Genomic DNA, 19,659 nt, shown 5'->3' on the forward strand with positions numbered 1-19,659 from the left:
CCTTTAATTGTATAAACTCAAAAAACTAATCAAGATAAAAATGTACCAATAAATCAGAATCTAAATATTAATATAGTAGGGTTGTATTGTTTCAGTTTAGATTTAGATTGAGTTTAGACAGTGGGACTAAATTGATAATTTAAAAATAAAGAAATAAAACCTACCCCCTGGACAGTATGGAATAGAATTTTTATGTGATTACCTAAATAGTTATAAGTTTACTAATTTTGCATCTTTAGCAAATACTGTAACATATGTTAAGTTTTGGTGTATATTTTTGGAAAATATAAATTTTGTTATCTAATTATAAAAGTTGGAAAGCATAGTGAGACTTTTAACATTTTAAAAGCATATATATACATATATATGTATGTGTATGTGTGTGTGTATATATATATATACATAAATTAAAAAATAGCATTTATTTAACCCAAGCTCAACCTTTAATTCTTTTTAAATAATTGAATAATAACTAAGAAATAAAGTTTACCTCACAGTATTTGATAAATAGGACTATTACTAATATAACTCTTTCAATGAATATTTCAAATACTTAAAATATGATCAGCAAAAATTCTCTTAATGCAATAAGAATTCATTTCAACATGGGTGATTTTCATCTTAGGATATATGAAATATTTATGTAGAAGGTCACAAAATTATTTCATAGATTCAGTGTTTTTAGAACCAACGTTTTGCATTAAAGGCAGTCATTTTTTTGTCTGATCAACAAGGGTTTATAAATTAAGTAGAATTTTTACTGATGATTCTTACCAGATAACACAGCAAAGCATGGTTATTTAGCAGACAGTACAGGACTGTAAACCTTACAGTAACTTTAAATAATATCCTCAATAATATCAAGGCATTTTTTATGTGTACACTCTTTTAAAAATGACTTCCTGAGCAATTCCAATTTAATCAAATATTTGAAGTACAGCTATTATCATCAATCAGCAATGAATATGCAGTTCATTAGATAATATAAAATCTAACCAAAATATTTACTCACATAGCTGTCACATAGCATTTTAGTATCATTCATTTTCTTTATTAAAAAAAAAATCTCAAACCCAAACTCATTTTTAAAAATTTTTCTTCAGAAGAAAATCTCCTCATATGGCATTAATTACAATTGAAATTTTTATGAAGCCTTCTTAGTTTCAAACTCCTTGGGGATATTTCAAACATTTTTACAAATAAAAATGTTTTAAGCCAAACAATAGACATGGAAAGATATGACGTGAGTGTCATTGTTAAAAAAGAATTTTTCAGGGAAAGTATTTCAACGCGTGAGTCCAAACACCTTGGCCTAAATGAGGCAATCAAATGGCTTCTAGTTCTTCTCCTTCCAATGACACTGAACCTTTCAACATCAGAAAACTGAAAATTCAAGCCTGAAAATAATCTCTGTTTTTCAGTTGAGTTATAATAATAAAGAAATTTGAATAGGTAATATAATACTGTTATATTCTGTTCCCTTAAATAACACCTAACAAAAGGAAAAAAAAAACAAAAGATGAACCTCGTAACATATACCTACAAATGATGAATTCCAAACACACATGAACACGATCACACTAGCTCATTAACTGAATACTTGTGCCTAAATTCCTATTTATAATTTTTATTGACATAAAATGCCAGAGAATATAATATTCACTCTGCTTTTTTGAGACATGATTCAGTGATACCCTCCAAATTTATTGAAATTCTGTAATTTAGCAATTTTTTCCTCAAATAATATCATTTACATTTTCCCCTTTCAGTTCTCTGTATATCACCGTAAATAAAAGAATTATCAATTTTCCTTATAATTGTAGTGAAATATCACATTTCAAACTTTTAGTAAAAATGGAAAGCTGGAAATATAAAGACCAAACTTTGTAAAAACAAGTTGTGTTATAAAGAAAACTTCAGCTCACTGTGTTCTTTTTTTACTCAAGTATGTCATACATTTTATCTTTGCAAGAGTTTGACGAGTTTTGCAAGTAAAATTCTGTTTCCTCTACACTTGCTAATAGTCATGAGAATCTGTAGTTTGCACCTTCCCATTAAAAATGTATTGTATTTTTTTGAAATTATTCACCCCGCCTTTTATCCAGATCATGTCTTTGAAAGGAGGAAGTAGATAATAAATGGAATAATTCATGATTTCCCATTAAATATGAAACTTTCTTTTGCAGAGTTTAGAAAATGAAGTTCTACATAATGTACAAAAGTTGATTAGAACTTTTTTTAACCTTTTCAAGAAGAAAACCTACCACATTAAACAACTGTACGAGAAGCTTTCTTTGGGAAAAGTCAAACAATCAATTCTTACACCTATAACTTTGTGATACACATTCTAATGTTCCTGCCAAACAATACATCCCCTTATAATATTTAACATGTATTTAAATCATGGCAATAAAAATAGTATACAATTGAAATAGATTCAGGACAAGTATTTAAGAGAAATGTCACGTGTTTAAAGTACAAGGGAAAATGAATAAATTAAAAATGAAAACAAAACATTATTCATGCTCTTTTCAGCAACGTAATGGAAGAAAGTGTAAAGGTAAATAACAAAAACTGCACGTATATTTCTCTTATTATGACATTTCTTCTAGTGAGGTAATGATATTTTGTCATAAGAAAAAGACTGTACACTTACAGAACTTCTCTTTTATAAAACATTAATTAGTACTCACTTCACTACACTCTTACCCCCTCTTCTTTGGTATAAAATTAAAGATAATTAAAACCAAATGATTCTTATTTATATCTATATATGTAAACATTCTATCTTTCTTGGGTGAGAAGTCTGTATAATTTACCTTAAGTACCTTAAGAGAACTGTCACATTCTGTTTAAGGGCAGTAGCTGATCTCATTTTGTCTTGGGGTTTTTAACTATAAAAACTCATTTCACTAAACATATTTTAATATTTCCCGTATCATAAAAGCAAGAATATATTTTCTCCTCTCCATCTTGATTGCTTAAAAGATAACTACCAAAGTGAAAGTGATGGAAGGAAATCTTCCCTATCGTATGCTCTTTAATTGCTGTTACTAAAAAGGTGTTCACTGCACATACGAACAGTGAAGCCAGAATTTCTCACAGACTGTGTGTATGCCATAATCAGACTTCCAGACTGTAAAAACTAAGTTAATAAAACAAAAAGTAAATTGATCATTTTGACACTTTGGGCAGACAACATCTGTGTATAAATCTATGTATAAATATAGATGCAACTCTCTGAAATATTTGAGTAACTACTAGTTATAACTCAGAACATAGGGTTAGAAAATTAAGTATGTGCTTTAATAAGAATATCAAGAACAAAAGGAAGTATTTGTGGGCAGATGATGCAAAAGATCCTCTAATTCAAACTTTAAAAAAAGAATAGATACATAGTAAGCAGAGGATGTGTCATTTTTTTGTAGTCCCATATAGTAGTGCAAATGCCAACAGATGGAAAGCTTGCGTAACACCACTAATATTAGCCAAGATGCAATTCGGGCAGAATAAACTAAAGGCAATAAGAATACTGGAGATTCATAAATAGGTTAATTTACTGAAAAATATAGCAGATAGGAAAATATGCACCTAACATAGCTTTAAAACATATAAAATTAACAGGATAGTGAGAAATTGATTTTAATATTTTTTTCAGGACTTTACAGATGAAGTAATGGGAAGATATTTGAATAACAACAGCCTAGCTTCATTGAAATAACAGGCTCAAGCTAATCACTTGATTCCGGTAGGTTTTTCTGTATAGAATTGTTTACCAAACAAATAGAAAATATACGTGTATGCTTATTTTTCAAACATAGAAGGAATATTTATAAAATTTGACCAATTACTAGCCATATCAGAAGTTTCACAAATAGATATCACACATAACACATTCACTAAGCATTAGTAAAGATTCACTCCCCAACCCTGCATCTCCCTCTCAAAGGAAAAAAAAGCAAGCACCAAAAAATTATTCACCTGGAAATTTACAAATGTATTTCTATTTTATTCGTTGCCTAAGGGCAAAACCACTATGGAAATTCTTACAGATTTAGAATTGAAAGATAAAAAATACCTAGTTATCAAGTCCTGGGAGAAGAAGTCATCATGGTATTCAAAAGGAAGCTGATCAATTTAAGTGCATTTGTTGCAAAACAAAAGCAAGCGCTACAAGTGAAGAAGCTAGCTTTGCACTTGGGATGCTGGTGAAAAATCCTAACAAAATGAACATAATGAAATAAGCTCAAATAAAAAAAAAAAACAGGTAAGAAAATATCCAGGGTAAATTCATAAAGTAATAAGACAAAGGACCAAAAACAAACAAACAAACAAACAAACAAACAAAAAAACCTGATTATGTGAAAAGACAAAAATATTTGCAAGTATAATCAAGAAAAATAAAACAGATGTTACCAAAAACAGTACCAGAAATGAAAAAGTCTTCTATTGTAATTATAGCAACAGCTAACTTTTATTATCATATGCTGAATGATGTGTGAGACGCTGTTCTCTATACTTTACAATTATCCTATTTAACCTTTATGTTTCTTACCAGATAGATACTGTTACTATTATCTACATTTTCTAGAGGAGGAAACTGTGGCTTAAGAATTTAATTAACAAGGCAAAGATCACACACCCGTGAGTAACAGAGCTGTACTATCCATCCAGGCAGTCTAATTCTAGAGACTGTAGTATTACCCATCATTTACTCCCAGATAGATATAAATATAAAATATTTCAATAGATGAGGAAGAGATTTAAACCTAATTAGAAAATGTCATGTTAAAATTTTATTGCAATAAATATAAAATTTGAAATAAGCACTTACTAAAATAATACCAGTTATCAAAACAGGCTGTATAAGATTTAGACCAGTTGTAATAGATGACCTACTTCTACTCCCTTAAACAACTTGGTTTTCCAAGGACTTCTACCAAACTTTGACTAATAAGAAATTTCCATCTCATCCAAGCTTTTACAGAGCACTGAGAAAGATAAAAAATCGTTTAATTTTATAAAATCACAAAGTACAGAACAAGAAAATAAAAATTACAGCTTAATATCATAAGGATTTAGGTGCAAAATCCATGAGTGTGTGTGCATGCACACACACACCAGGAAAAAAAGAAGAACTTAATAACAAAAAATCATAATGATTAAGTAGGTTTAACTCAGAATTGCAAGAATACTTCAAAATAAGAAAATCTAATAACTTTATAATACTCTTAGTAGGTGCTAGAAAATTATTTAATAAAGTTTAAAAGGCATACATGATTAAGGAAAGTAGAAACTAAAAAAAAAAATTCTATATCTCGGTAATGTGAATATACTAAAAACCTATGGCAAGAAGTTTTCTGATTGGGATACTTCAGACCTGTTTTCAGGAAAGAGAAGGGACGCTGCTGTCATGGCTATTATTTAACACCATTGAAACTGAAGGTTCTTGTTATGGTGAGACTCAATATTTAAAATACCAATTCTAAAATAACATAGGAAGTCAGCATAATTCCAATTAAAAAAAGCCTCAGTGATATTTTCCCAACTCTTGACAATTCTAAATTTCATACAAAATAGTTAATACACAAGAAAAACTTGATCATTTGGGAGAAGGAAGGAGACTATTAGATATACAAATGTATGTTTTAACCATATTAATAAAAAGAGCTGTGGGTGGCCGCCAGCCCCATATGCCGGAGGTGGCAGGTTCAAACCCAGGCCCAGCCAAAAAGTGAAAAAATAAAAAATAAAATGAATAAAAAATAAAAAGAGTTGTGATGTTCATACAGGAAAGGCAAACAAATCAATAAAAACAAATCAATAAAATTCCCATATTGGAATTTAAATAAAAACGGCATTTTAATTGAGGGGACAGCTTTTAGGACAAGTGATTTACAAATATTGTTGGTTTTTTTTCTATTAATACTTTTATATAATAGGGAAAATAGGTATATAGCATAGGCTATACACCTATTCTACTTTACCTTCCTACATTTAATAGTACACTTCATGCATTTAATTGTCAGTTTCCTGCTCATTTCCTTAATGCTAATATGTGTGATTAATTTATATTAACATTATCATGAAGATCTTTCAGGTGCGTAATCATATTTTACTATACTAATGGACATTTACTTTTGATTTCTGGGTTTCTCAAATCCCATGGCCTTTTTGTTGAATTCTGTGTTTTACACCCTCTACACGATGGTAACACTTTGCGTGTTGCGGGTGAGTCCAGAAAGACTGCTCTAAGAGAAAGAGAGGTTGGAGGTGTTCCCGTTATCTGAAAATATTTTTATTTTGCCCTCACTTTTAATTGATAGTTTTCTAAATTAAAAATAATCTTTCTGCAGATTTTGAAGACATTCCTTCTTTTTCCTTCAGAACCAAGTGCTATTGTGGACAACTGTGGTGGTCGGCTGACCTTTATTTTTTGATAACGGCCTCTTCCTGCTCCCCTGAAAGCTTCTACTATCCTCACTAATTTCATCAGGATGTGTCTAAGTGGGGTTTCTTCCTCTTTCCTTTTTATTTTTTGATCTTTCCTTTCTCCTTATTTTGATAGCCAATTTTAGCCTACATGCCTATACATGCCTATACAAAGCTATCTATGTATATAACACATAAAATTATCTTTCATTCCCTTCATTTTCTCTTCTTTGTGGGACTTCTCGTAGATAAATATCCACACAGACTCACACCCAGACTGGAGTTCTGTGTCTCACACCTTTTTCTTAGATTGTCTACAGCTTTTCTCTTTTTATTCCATATACTGAGAAAGATCCTTGTCTCTCTCATCCATCTCTTCTTTTAAATTTTTATTAAATTTCAACAACATTACCTTAATTTTGAAGAGTTCATTTTCTTTAGTTGATTGAATAGCTTCAGATACATCTTTCAGGGATGAAAGATTTTCTACAATGTCTCTAAGGAAACAAATAAAAAAATCCTTCAAAGCTCTCTTTTGACTTCATAGAACCAGCTTTTTAGTCTCATTGGCTTTCCTGTTGCTTTTGGTTTTTTCTGTCCTCTTTCTACTTTTCCTTTCTCTGTGCTAACTTTGTGTTTAATTTGCTTTCTTTTTCTAGTTTTTGGAAATGAAAGCTTAGGGCATTGATATTAGATTTTTCTTTTTTTCTCATATAAGCATTTTAATGCTATGAATTTCCTTTTAAGCGCTGCTTTATCTGTGTCCCTCAATTTTGATACTCAATATTTTCCTTTTCTGAGTTCAAATATCTTTCAGTCTGCCTTCTGATGTCTTTCTTCTTTGCTGCACGAGTTATTTAGAAATATGTTGTCTGGCTTCCCAGTTGAGGGGAATTTTCCAAGATCCTTCTACTATTATTCCTAATTTATTTCCATTGTTGTAAGAGAAAATAATTTTAGAAATTTAAATTCTTTAATATTTGTTTTATGGCTCAGAATATCTCCTAATTCAATAAATACTCCCTGTGCATTGACAATATTATGTTCTGCTATTGTTCGGAGAAATATTTTGTAAATGTCAAGTGTTTAATGGGATTGATGATATTGTTAAAGGCTTTCATATTATTACAGATTCAATATCAATTATTGAGAGAGTGGTATCAAAATATCCAACTGTAACTGTGTTATTTGTCTGTCATCTTTAAGTTTTTATCTTAGGTATTTTGAAGTTCTGTCATTAGCAGACAGTCAGAATTATGTTCTCTTGATAAGCCATTTTTTTAAATCATTATGAAGTGTCACAATTTATCCATAGCAATGTTTCCTGAAAGCCTATTTCTGAAAATTTTGAGTTCTCCAATTTTTTCCCCTCCTTTCTCATCATGGTAAAATATTATTACTTTTTGTACTTCCGTATAATCATTTCAAACACGGAAAGGGAATAGCTTTAGCCATCCAGTTTTATCTTGACCTTGAAGTGGAAAAACCTTCAGCCAAACTAACTTTCAGACAACAATTCCCTATCTTATCCAACAATATTTCTTTGACTACTTCGTTATAGAATAAGATACTGTTTCACACAAGCTTAAGTAGGAAGATTTCATGGAAATCTGAATTAGGATTTTAGACTAAATCCTTATAGCTGCAAACTTGGGGGAAAGTTTCGGATCCAGGCAGTCCTGGTAATTCTGGAGGGATCTGAAAATTGATCTCTAATGTATGTCATCCGTCTTCTTCTAACTTATTCACTCCAGCCTGTGTCTGAGCTACGTTTTCTACCTCATTGTTTCTCCTTTATAACAAAAGATTGCATTGGTCAAAGTACTTAACCTCTTTAGCCTTGGTCTCTGGGAGTAGTAACACGGGCTATTGCTCATAGAACTGTTGTGAGGATCACATGAAACAGAAGAGCACGTGGTACTCATTTATTTTACCTATTACTATCATGCTTAAAATAAAACTTGGCCAAGGGATGTAACATTTATAATAAGCTGTCTAAATAATGATTTTATTGTTCACTAGGTATTCAAAGGTCTATTACAATGCCCCATTTTTCTACTATAAGGTCATATGATAAATTTCTTTTGGAATTTAGTACCAGGAAAATAGCCAGTCTCTCTTGAAGAACTAATGTAGGTCTTTTCATTAGGTAGTGAGAATTCTATGGTTCATCACAATTTCTTTTTGCCGAGTCTGCCCAGAAGTTGATGGTGAAACAACATCCTCTCATGGCCACTTTTTCTAGTCATTCTAGTGGAAAGCATATTTACTTACTTCTTTTTTATTTGCCTTTCATTTCTATTTATAATCTGATAGCTGTGCAGTACAAAGTATTAACTTAAAGTTTCTCTAATCCATTCTACAAAGAAAGTAAGCAAGAAAAAGAGTGTTATTTCATGTAAAGGTGAATAAAACACAGTCCCTGCTTTCAAAGACTCCCTGTCTAGAGCAAAGTCCATTCCTTGTGGTAACTCACAGCATGACATTTATACTGCCATTCAACACACCCATGCACGCGCACATATACACACACACATAATATATCTAAATATAGGAAATGAAAGTTTAAAAGCTCCAACATGCAAAATATTTCAATCTCTTTAGAAATATTAATTCAATTAATTCTCATAACCATTCTAAGAAACTAGCCCTGTTATTATTATTCCTATTTTTTCAGATGAGGAAACTGAGGGATAGGAAGGTTAAGTAACATATCCACAGTCAATCAGTTCCTTTGTTAGTGTGTGTAAAGCTGATATTTGAGTCCAGGGAGTCTGGTTTTCAAAGCCTTGCTCTATGCCATTATAGCTGGCAGTTTCCTAGTATTCAGCCTTCCTCTGTGCAATGCACTTTTTTCTATTCTATTTTTACTACACTCTGTTTCCACTTTTTAAATGCTGGCCATGATCCCAAACCTGGTAGGTCACAATCACTACCTACTAATGAGTCACAACCTATATTTCACTAAACATAATAAAGAGGGGTAAATAAAACACTTGGACATGATTGCAAGTGGCTATTAAGAGAGAATTCAAACAGGAGCTCTGAATTCTACCACATGGGTGAAGATGGATCAAAAGAGGCCTCGCAGACTGAGAAATAGTTAAGCACACGTTGGAAGAGAAATAAAAACTTATTAAGTACACAAGACATGAAGAAAAGGTATCCCAGGCAGAACATATGTACAAGGCTAAGGAGGAATAAAAGATCACGAGTGCTCATTCGCTGATCTACCCACACTATGAGCTAAGCACTCCTTTTTTTTTTTTTTTTTTTGCAGTTTTTGGCCAGGGCTGGGTTTGAACCTGCCACCTGTGGCATATGGGGTCGGTGCCGTACTCCTTTGAGCCACAGGCGCCGCCCAGCACTCCTTGAGTATCAAGAATGCACATATGAGCAAAGCAGCCACGGCCTGAGCTCTCTTACCGCTTGTAGTCTGGTAGAGAAAACAATTAAACTAGCAATGACAGTGCAGTGCTGTAAGTGCCATGATGGGAGGAATACTGGCTATTATAGGATGTTCGCAAGTTTATGTAATATAGTTGAGCCATTTAAGATGAGTAAGAATTAGCCATGAAAAAGTAAGGGGAAGAATAACTCAAGGCCACAAGACTGGCAATACCCTGAAGGCTGAGCGATGAGAAAGAACATAGTTCCCACAGGTCAACCTGAGTAACGTCAGAGGCAGAATGGAATATGGTTCAAGGTTGGATCCTAGACCCAGACTGCCTGAAGTCCTATTTAGCTCTTCTACTTATTACCTGTATGACATTGGGAAAGTTAGTTAATACCCCTATGTATCAGTTATTAGCTATAAAAAGAACTAATAAAGACTTTTGTAGGATTAAATTAATCGGTATGTATAAGTCACTCAAACATAAAATGGTCAAGAAATATTAACCATTATTATTATTTTTGCAAAAAATAAATTTCCAAGTGGAGCAGGAAGATATTAAACAGGAGAAGGTACATATAGGCTGGGGTGTGTTTGGCCTTAATGAAAAGGAATTATTGACTGCTTTGCAGCTTCTGGGTACTGTTGGAGGAGCTGGAGACTCAGCAGTGAGCTCGACATTCCCTTAGTTGCTCAGGTCAGTCCAGAGGTGTCATCTTTCATTTCACCCTTTACTCAGTTCTCATATTCCTTCCATTGGTAAGGTCTGATTCCTCTATCACCTAAATATATTCTAAATTAGACCACTTCTTGCCATCTCCATTACATCTACCCTGCTCAAGCTACTACCGTATCTCACTCAGACTGTTGTCCAGGCAAATACCCACAGAGCAGAGCAGCCTTAAGTGATCCTTTTAAAATGAAGTCACACCGTGTCATTTCCCTGCTTAAAATAAGAGCCAAAGGTTTCCCAACATACTTAGAATATTTAGGCTTCTTAGAAATTATTCTGACCAAACACCTTCTGAGGCTTCTAAGGCTTAGGAACAATGCAAAGAGTTGGGGGTTTTATTTTTGCAGTTTTTGGCTTGGGCTGGGTTTGAACATACCACTTTCAGCATATGGGGTTGTGGCCCTACTCCTTTGAGCCACAGGCACCGTCCTTTTGTGTGTGTGTGTGTGTGTCGCCCTCAGTAGAATACTGCAGCGTGACAGCTCACAGTAACCTCCAGCTCTTGAGCTTAGGCAATTCTGTTGCCTCAGCTTCCCGAGTAGCTGGGACTAAGGCCCCACCACAACGCCCAGCTATTTTTTGTTGCCATTTGGCCAGGGCTGGGTTCTAACTCTCCACCCTTGGTATATGGGGCCGGTGCCCTACTCACTGAGCCATAGACGCCGCCCAAGAATTTTTGAAAAATAAAAAAAAGCACAAAAGAAATTTGGAAAGATTCCTTCTTATAGATCAAGAGTTTTAGAAGACATGATATTAATCAAAATATTAATTAATAAATTGATACATACATAATCAATTTTAATTCATTTAAGGACTGAGGCAATCAACATTGATGAATTTCCAAACAACCAGAAATCTTTAAACATAAAGCCCTAGAATACATAAAATCTAATAAATCAAAACATATGAATAAAACTTTTCTAAAATATATTAGTCATTTGTCCCCCATATGAAACAATAATGTGACCAAAACAATGCTTTGTTACTAAATCTTAATTATTTAGTCCTGATACAATGTAAACATTTGAAACCCTTGGCTGCAGGACCCAGTCATTATTTGCCTTTCCAAAGCATAGCCCCAGAGAGTCTGGCCTTTGAGTAGTGGCCAATTCTTTTGTCTTCCTCATGTCTGCTGGCATTTCAGTATTTGAGCTTCCTCCTCACAAATTTAACCTGCCTATGGTAGGAAAAATGGGAGCTTTCCACAGAAAACAAGATAGACCAGCTATCTAAATCAGAAAATTTAATTTTATATATGTTTTTAAGTCAACAGAAACGGCCTAAGGGTGGCTCCATTCCCCTCCTTATGGTATAATGTGTAGGCTACTTTTCTAGAGCTTTTTCTCATCTGTGTCAGGGATTTGCTGGTGTTGGTTCACTTATATCTGAACTACATCCCCAATATTCTTCTTAGAAAGAGACTGTCAAGTTTTGGCTGGGGTGTGTGAATTTGGGGGAATGAGAGGATATGCTCTGTGTCTGCATTTTATGGCTATAAATAATCTATGAGGTGCAATAAAGTAAAATGCAATGAAAGGAAGTATATTTGTATTTAACTTGGCTTAACAACTTCAGCCTGAAGAAGAGTGCTTAAAATGGGCAGCACCTGTGGCTCAGTGGGTAGGGCACCGGCTATACTGAGGGTGACAGGTTTGAACCCTGCCCCAGCCAAACTGCAACAAAAAAATAGCTGGGCGTAGTGGCGGGGACTTCTTTCTTATACCTAGACATTTAAAAATTTTACTTCAAAAGAGAACAGTACTATTACACTCTTCCAATCTAGAGGTAGGCAGCACCTAGTTATGCTTACCAGAAAGGACCCTGATCTGGTAATATCTGTAGAAACTCTGGGGAAGAAAAAGAGTTCTTGCAAGCCCACAATTTGGGTTTACCTTAAGTGCTGAGATAGTATCACTGGTTATTCTAACACCTTCAATGTGGAAATATAACAGGACGTGGTTATAGGCTGGAGTGCGATATTTAATTTTAAGGATTTTTTTGTAACATAATGGAGTACTAAAAAAGGATGAATCTTCCTTGTTTTCCTATACAGACAGAATATAATATTAAAGACGAAACTGAACATAATAAAACTATCTTGCCCCACAAATTGAGAGTGATGTTCATCCCGCTGACTGATAGTTCCTACGGATGCACCCTTGGTGCTACCTGGTTGCTTGTCTTTGTTTACCATTTTTTTAATCTATCACTTTGTCCCATAATATTGAAAAAGGAATTTCCCAAATAATTTCTAAATAGAAGAGTGCATTGTGCAATTATGAGTATACACATATAAACGCCAGAAGAACCACATTCTCTGGTTATGTTCTGTGTTTTTCTAAAACTGTGGGTTTAATTTTAAAGCAATCTTATACTGATAAGGAATTCAAGTAATTCACAGAAAATTTTCAGATGTGATTAGATTATTAGGATATACAAATTTTGTTGCTTCCTACAGTGTAGGTCAGTTTCTGAAGTTTTCAATATGAGTTGAAGTTTTATAAAGTTATTCCCTTGTTTATAGCATTATAAATATGAAATACAGCTCTTATTTAAAGCCCTGTCTTTAGAACACGATGAAAATGACATCCAGTACAAAGCAAAAGGTGTAGCTAAACATATTTAAAGAAAATGATAAATTATTATCTAAATCCACACATAAAATTGATGTTATTTACATCCTTAATAAGTAATAAAACAGCCAAAGAAAAATGATCAAGGACAATTAATGATAATAGATAGTCTGCATTGAGTGTTGTCCACCTGTGTTTCATGTAGAGAATCTCATTTAATTCCCATAATTGATTAATAACAATTTCCGTTATTATTATGTTTTCCAAATAGTTGTGGAAATCAAAGGTTAGAGAAATTTGGTAACCTGGCCAAGATTACACAACTCTATGTAGCAAAGCCAAGTTTCCAATTGTGGAAGACATCAGATCCTATAATAGCCACAGCTGTAGGTAATAATTCTTCTGTTTATCCTTTAGAAAGTTTTTGTTTAGTTTTAAGAAATGTGTTAATTTATGTTTTTTAAATGTCTATTAGAGCTGCTAAGCTTAAGCACCATATGTGAAAATAGTTTTAAAGCAAGCCTTTAAAGGACAAAAAGACATAAATGCCTAAGAAATTGGTATTTCTATGTCCTATTGACATTTGAAATGCATAGTTTCTTTTATGCACAGATTTTATTTCTGAAAATCTGAGATCTTTTTGGTTCCCAGTGAATATTGTTATTTTGCTCTCATTTGTTTTGGGTTTTAAAAAAAAGCTCCTTCCAACTATAGTTCTTAAATTCTAAAATATTAACCAAGATTGCCTTCATTGATTTCAGACTCTTATCTCCTCCTTCTTCTCCCTCCTCTTCTTGTCATCCCCACCTCCTTCTTTTTCTTTTTTCCTCTTCTTTTAAATCATGGCTCAAAAAGTCATCTCATTCCTGGTTTCACATCCTAGACAGCTGATGTAGAAGACAATGAGAAATGTATTCTTAAAAAAGAAGCGACATTCCTCTTCTGTTCCTGTCTGCATTGTTTTTTAAAATATTCAGGAGAGGTGGGTGTGGTGCCTGTGGCTCAAATGGGTAGGGCACCGACCCCATATGCTGGAGGTAGCAGGTTCAAACCCGGCCCCACCTAAAAACTGCAAAAAACAAAAAAACAAAAAATTCAGAAGAGGGTAAGGCATTGTCTCTCCATATGGAACTCCAAAAATCACTTTCTGTTGAATCAGGAAGATCTTAAAAAGCCAACTTGCTAACTAAAAGGAAAGAAGGGAGCTTCCTTTCCTTCTTTTCCCAAGATTATAGTCACATAGCCCTTTACTTTGCAACTGGCTTACTTAGAAAGTTTAATTTGCAATCTACTGTAGAGAAGTTAACTTACAGTTTTACAAAAGAGCAAAATGTTTTGTTTTGGGGTTTTTTTGCAGTTTTTTTTGGGCTGGGCCGGGCTTGAACCTGCTACCCCCTGTATATGAGGCCAGCACCCTACTCCTTTGAGCCACAGGGGCCAACCAAGGGCAAAATGTTTTGGAGAGAAAACAACACAGCTTCATAAAATTTTTCAAAAGTAACTGATAATATGTAAAGAAGAGGAAGAATATACCTGAATGGGTCTGAATTCTCCTTAAGTTATGATAAAATAGTACGTGCTGAATAAATGACTTCATCTTGTTTCATGTATTAGAAGGTTTGGCCATGATGGTGATCAGGGTGTTAGATTTGCAGATGGCAAGTATATCGGTATTTTCTAAAAACACCATTAGAGGAGAATGAAAACTTTGATTGGCAAGATGCCAATTTTGCCTGACAATGAGGTGAGAGAAGGGGCTTTCAAAGATATGAAAATAAACAATTCTTTACTTCTTTACTGCACAGACTCACTGCATCTGGGAACTGATTGTCCTAATGGTCACTGAGCTGACACTCAATGAACATCAACTGATGATGCTAAAAGACGTCATATCTTAGAGATGCACACAATTCTGAACCAAATCCATCCTTCCACATAACAGAGCTTGATATCTAAAGCAGAAAATAATATTGAGCAGATTGACATTCTCTCTCCCCAGATGATTTTGTTTATCTGTATCTTCATATGCATAGCTAAAGATGTAAAAACTACCCACCCCAAAATTTCATTTCCATCTATAAATGACACTTTTGCTACTTAGCTACTCAAAGTACTTATGATAATAAGTGATAATGCATTCTGATAATATTATGCAGAATTTAAAATGCAAAGTACAGAAACATTTCTAACATGACTTTAATTGTTAAAAATCAGCTAAAGAGTATCAGTGACCCATTTGACCTTTCATATAATAAAGTCAAATCATCTTTGTCAAATATAAAACATGAATACAATACATTTGATTCAATTCAGGTACTATGTACCTGTAAGGCACAGTAAGAATCTAGTCCCTTAAAAAGTAATGAACCATACTGAAATCCCTTTCATAAAAGTAGATGAAACCCAGAATCCCTTTGACTTTGAGCAGTCTACCCATTCCAAAATAAAATGAACCCTTCTCGCTTGGATTTGGCCATTTCAATACCAACTACATCGGCTTGTCCTGCTCAGATACTCATTTAAATCTTATCCTGAGGTCAAGGAACAGGGAAGTCCCTGGGGAAGTCACATTCAAGGTGGCACCTGCCTGGTCAGGAGTGTCAGCAGTAGTCCACACCGGGAGAAGGGTGTGGTGGAGACAATGAGATGAGTCAGAAGTTTGGCAAAGTCCACACCATACACAGCTTCAGGCCAGGTAAGGAGGTTAGATTTTTCCCCTATTTCAGCAGATTTACAAGGTATAACTAGTTTTTTGTTACATGGATAAATTATAGTGGCAAAATCAGGGCTTTCAGTCTACCCATCACTCAAATAGTGTCCCAAACAAGGAGTGTGGAGTTTGTGACAACACATTGTACCAAACGGGAAGTTTAGATTTTATCACAAGAGCAATGGGGAAGCTCTTGAAAAGTTTTTAGCAGGGGAGTAAAGGGATCTAACTTTTCAAAACATCACCACTTTGGCAGCTGGATTTTGTTGAAGTTAGAGTGAATGTGGGAAGAGCAGTTAGGAGACTATCTGAGTGATCTTGGTAAGGCAGTGTAATGAAGAGAAGTGAGTGAACACAGGATATATTTTGAGGTTATACCTGGTAGAGCATAGTGATGGGTTAGATGGGGAGTAGTGGTAAACAAGGTAAGACTGAAGGCTGCCTTGGTGCTATTTGCTCCTGCAAGAGGAATATTGGATAACACTGGAGAAGGGAGAAAGGTTGGGATGAAGCAAGCATCCAACTTGGGGTTATATTAACATTGTAATGTCTGTTGTATTTCCAAGTGTACATGTCAAGAAAGCAGTTGTATCTAAAAATGTGGAATTTGATGGGGAGGACAGTGCTGGATTTATAAATTCTGTAGTCATCAAGTTATTACTAATGTTTAATAAGACTGGGGTCCAGGTTGAGAGTGTAGCTGAAGTAGAAAACCTAGGACTCGGCCTTTAGACTCCTCACTACTGAGAGTTTGAATAAAGAAAGGCAGTCAGCAAAGGAGACTAAGGTGGTACAGTTTGGAGGAAAATCACAGAACTTGGTTTCCTGGAGGCCACAAAGACAGAATGTTCTAGATGAGAGTGTTCAACTTGGTCAAATGCTGAGAAGACATCAAGCAAGATGAGAACAGAAATACAACCAGTGGAGGGTAGTGCCTGTGGCTCAGTGAGTAGGACACTGGCCCCATATACTGAGGGTGGCAGGTTCAAACTCAGCCCTGGCCAAACTGCAACAAAAATATGGCCAGGCATTGTGGTGGGCGCCTGTGGTCCCAGCTGCTGGGGAGGCTGAGGCAAGAGAATCACCTGGACCCAGGAGTTGGAGGTTGCTGTGAGCTGTGTGATGCTACGGCACTCTACCGAGGCCAATAGGGTGAAACTCTGTCTCTACAAAAAAAGAAAAGAAAGAAATACAACCAGTGGAGGTGATATAAATGGAGGCCCATTGGTGACACTGAACAAGAGATTTCACTGGGTACTGGTGCTGGAAACTTATTTAGAGTCAACTGAAGCAAGGCTGGGCTGTGAAAATACTAAGACAATGTGTCTGCTTTGTGGAAGAGTAGAGAAAAATGGGTAGAACTTGGAGGGAAATAAGAAGTTGAAGGAAACACTTCAGTAGACATGAATACTAGTGAGATCGATCCAATGGAAAAGGAGACTTTGATTATGTAAAAAGAAAACATGTTTAACTGCAAGAGAAAGTCTTGGAGCAGTTGAGAGGGAATGAGATCCAGAGCGCACAAAGGGAGCATCCTTCAAGAATAGGAACTCACTCCCCATCACAGGAGTTTGAGGAAAGCCACAGTGTGTGAGTTTACACATAAGTAAGTCGGCATATTTGGGGGTACTATTTTGGGATTAGATAATGCGTATGTGCATATTATGAGATATTGAGCTAGTACTGAGCTAGTATCAGTTGTATTACTATATATAAGCATATATAAATAAATCTATTCCCATCTTAAAGAAGAATAAGGCAGTAGAGAGAGGGATTTGAAGACACATCTTAGATGTTGTTTTTGCCCGATTGAAAATTTAATTCTTCAGTTTTTACCCATTTCATCTCTATATGCTGAAAATCTATGACTTAACCATAGATCATTTTATAATGCTAGCAGACAGGGAGCCAAATTCAAAATCTGTCTTCCTGTACAAGTTTTAACCCACCATCTCAGTCCTCTCCGATTTTTTCTCAACCTTGAGGCTGCCCCTCACAGTACAACCAGCACTCAGTCATTCCTTGTTTGTCTCCTGTTCATTGGTCTCATTGTCTCAAATAGATGTTAAGTTTCCAGGATGGAGCCAAGCATTTTACAATAAAATATCATTGTGTCTCCCATGGTGAAAAACCTAGTGTTAGATATAAAGTAAGTGCTTAATCGGTGCTTGTTGATCAATTTATCTTTTTAGAATTGAATGGCTAATAAAAAGTTTTATGCAGCAATTCCTTGGCTAAAAGAATGCGCATAATTCTTCATGGCACCTGCTGGGCATTGCTGGGAGATACTGAAATCATTCATCAATTTCTTCCTTTTTATGTTATTCAATTAGTTTGTCTGGGCCAAAGTCTAGAATGTGTATCAATCAAAAACATAATAAAGAGCTGTCCACAAGCTATCTTCATACAAATGATTTGCATTTGCTATCTTATGGAAAAGGCTTTGGTTTAAGAAAGTATTCAAGTGCAAGAAGCTTTAAAGAGAATGCAATAGTAAGGAATGAGAACTACCCCGGCTTGCTGTTATCTGTGGCATAATGATGAATTTGAAATCAATTTGGTAATATCTTCAGTGGAAAAATAATATTAAGTGAACATTAATCACCATAGCCTATTTTGCATTGTCTTAGATAAAATTACTCTTTTTAGTCTGCACTGAAAGCTTAGGTGTTGGAAGACTTTTTAAATACGAATTTCTATTTTGTCGAATTATGTGAACCATGTTTAGTTACTAATTCAATTCTTAAGCCAATCAAAGCTATTTCAAAATAATATTTAAATCAGGATGTAAATATTGCTCATATATATTTTTATTTAAGAAGTAACTGTGCTAACACACAACATTGACTTAATCTTATTCACCAGATTACTGTAGAAAGTTAAAGAATTAACAATCAGAATAGCATTTAGCTAAAAATTCCAGATACTACACATGGCAGTCTATACCGCTCTGCAAGAGTGAGTAATTACAGTTAGAATGAAATTTTGTCATTCTATGAAGTAGCTATTGACAGAATTAACTATTTTGTTTTTCCCTGTTATATGTAACTTAACAAAGATAATATCTGATTGCAAGGAATGTATCCAAAGACTCAGGATTTTAGAATATATGAAACCTACATCAAAATAGGAACACTTTTTCAGCAGAATCCCATAGTATTAGACAACACTAAAAAGAGAGAATCTTTGAAATATTTGTTGAATAAAATATTTCAATTGAAACACTTAATGAATTCATAAAATGAAATGTATTTGCATTTGTAAGATTTTCATTATTCAGTATTTACATTTGAAGGTCTGATGGTAACGGAGCCACTAGGTTTCTATTCATTTCTCACTAGCCTACATTAATTTTTAGACTATTTTTATTCATCCCATAATTTACATTCTAACTTGTGGCAAAATGACAAAGTTTACATTGTTCCTTTAAAAAATAAATCTAGATAATTTAAAAATATCTTTAACCAATAAATGATGGTCCATTGATTCTTTCTGTGAGTTCTTGGGAGGGGAAAAAAGATACATTGGGGTTTTTTGGTCATTGTTTATTTTCTGTTTTTGTTTTTTTTTCATATACATGTGTTTATTAGGTTTCCATTTTTTGCCTTCACAAAATTAAAAAGGCTTTAAATTTCATAACAATAACAATGTTTAAGATAAGGACTAGAAACAAAAACCTCATAAAGAACGAATGAAGATAAATACATTCAGGAAAGAAATCAGATGATTGCTGCATTGAAATATTAAGCAATAATAATAATAATGCAAAGAAAGTAACATTCACATTGTCAAATAAGAGTATGTCTTATTTGACATA

General features: G+C 34.1%; 1 protein-coding gene across 1 annotated transcript in view; it reads right to left on the reverse strand.

Annotated features, from left to right (window-relative positions):
* Positions 1 to 19,659, reverse strand: part of TTC29 (tetratricopeptide repeat domain 29) — a 142,728-nt gene that overhangs the window by 113,852 nt on the left and 9,217 nt on the right. The window lies entirely within an intron of this gene.

Source organism: Otolemur garnettii, unplaced genomic scaffold (genome assembly GCF_000181295.1).
Source record: "Otolemur garnettii isolate 467f Iridium unplaced genomic scaffold, OtoGar3 scaffold00041, whole genome shotgun sequence".
NCBI lineage: Eukaryota > Metazoa > Chordata > Mammalia > Primates > Galagidae > Otolemur > Otolemur garnettii.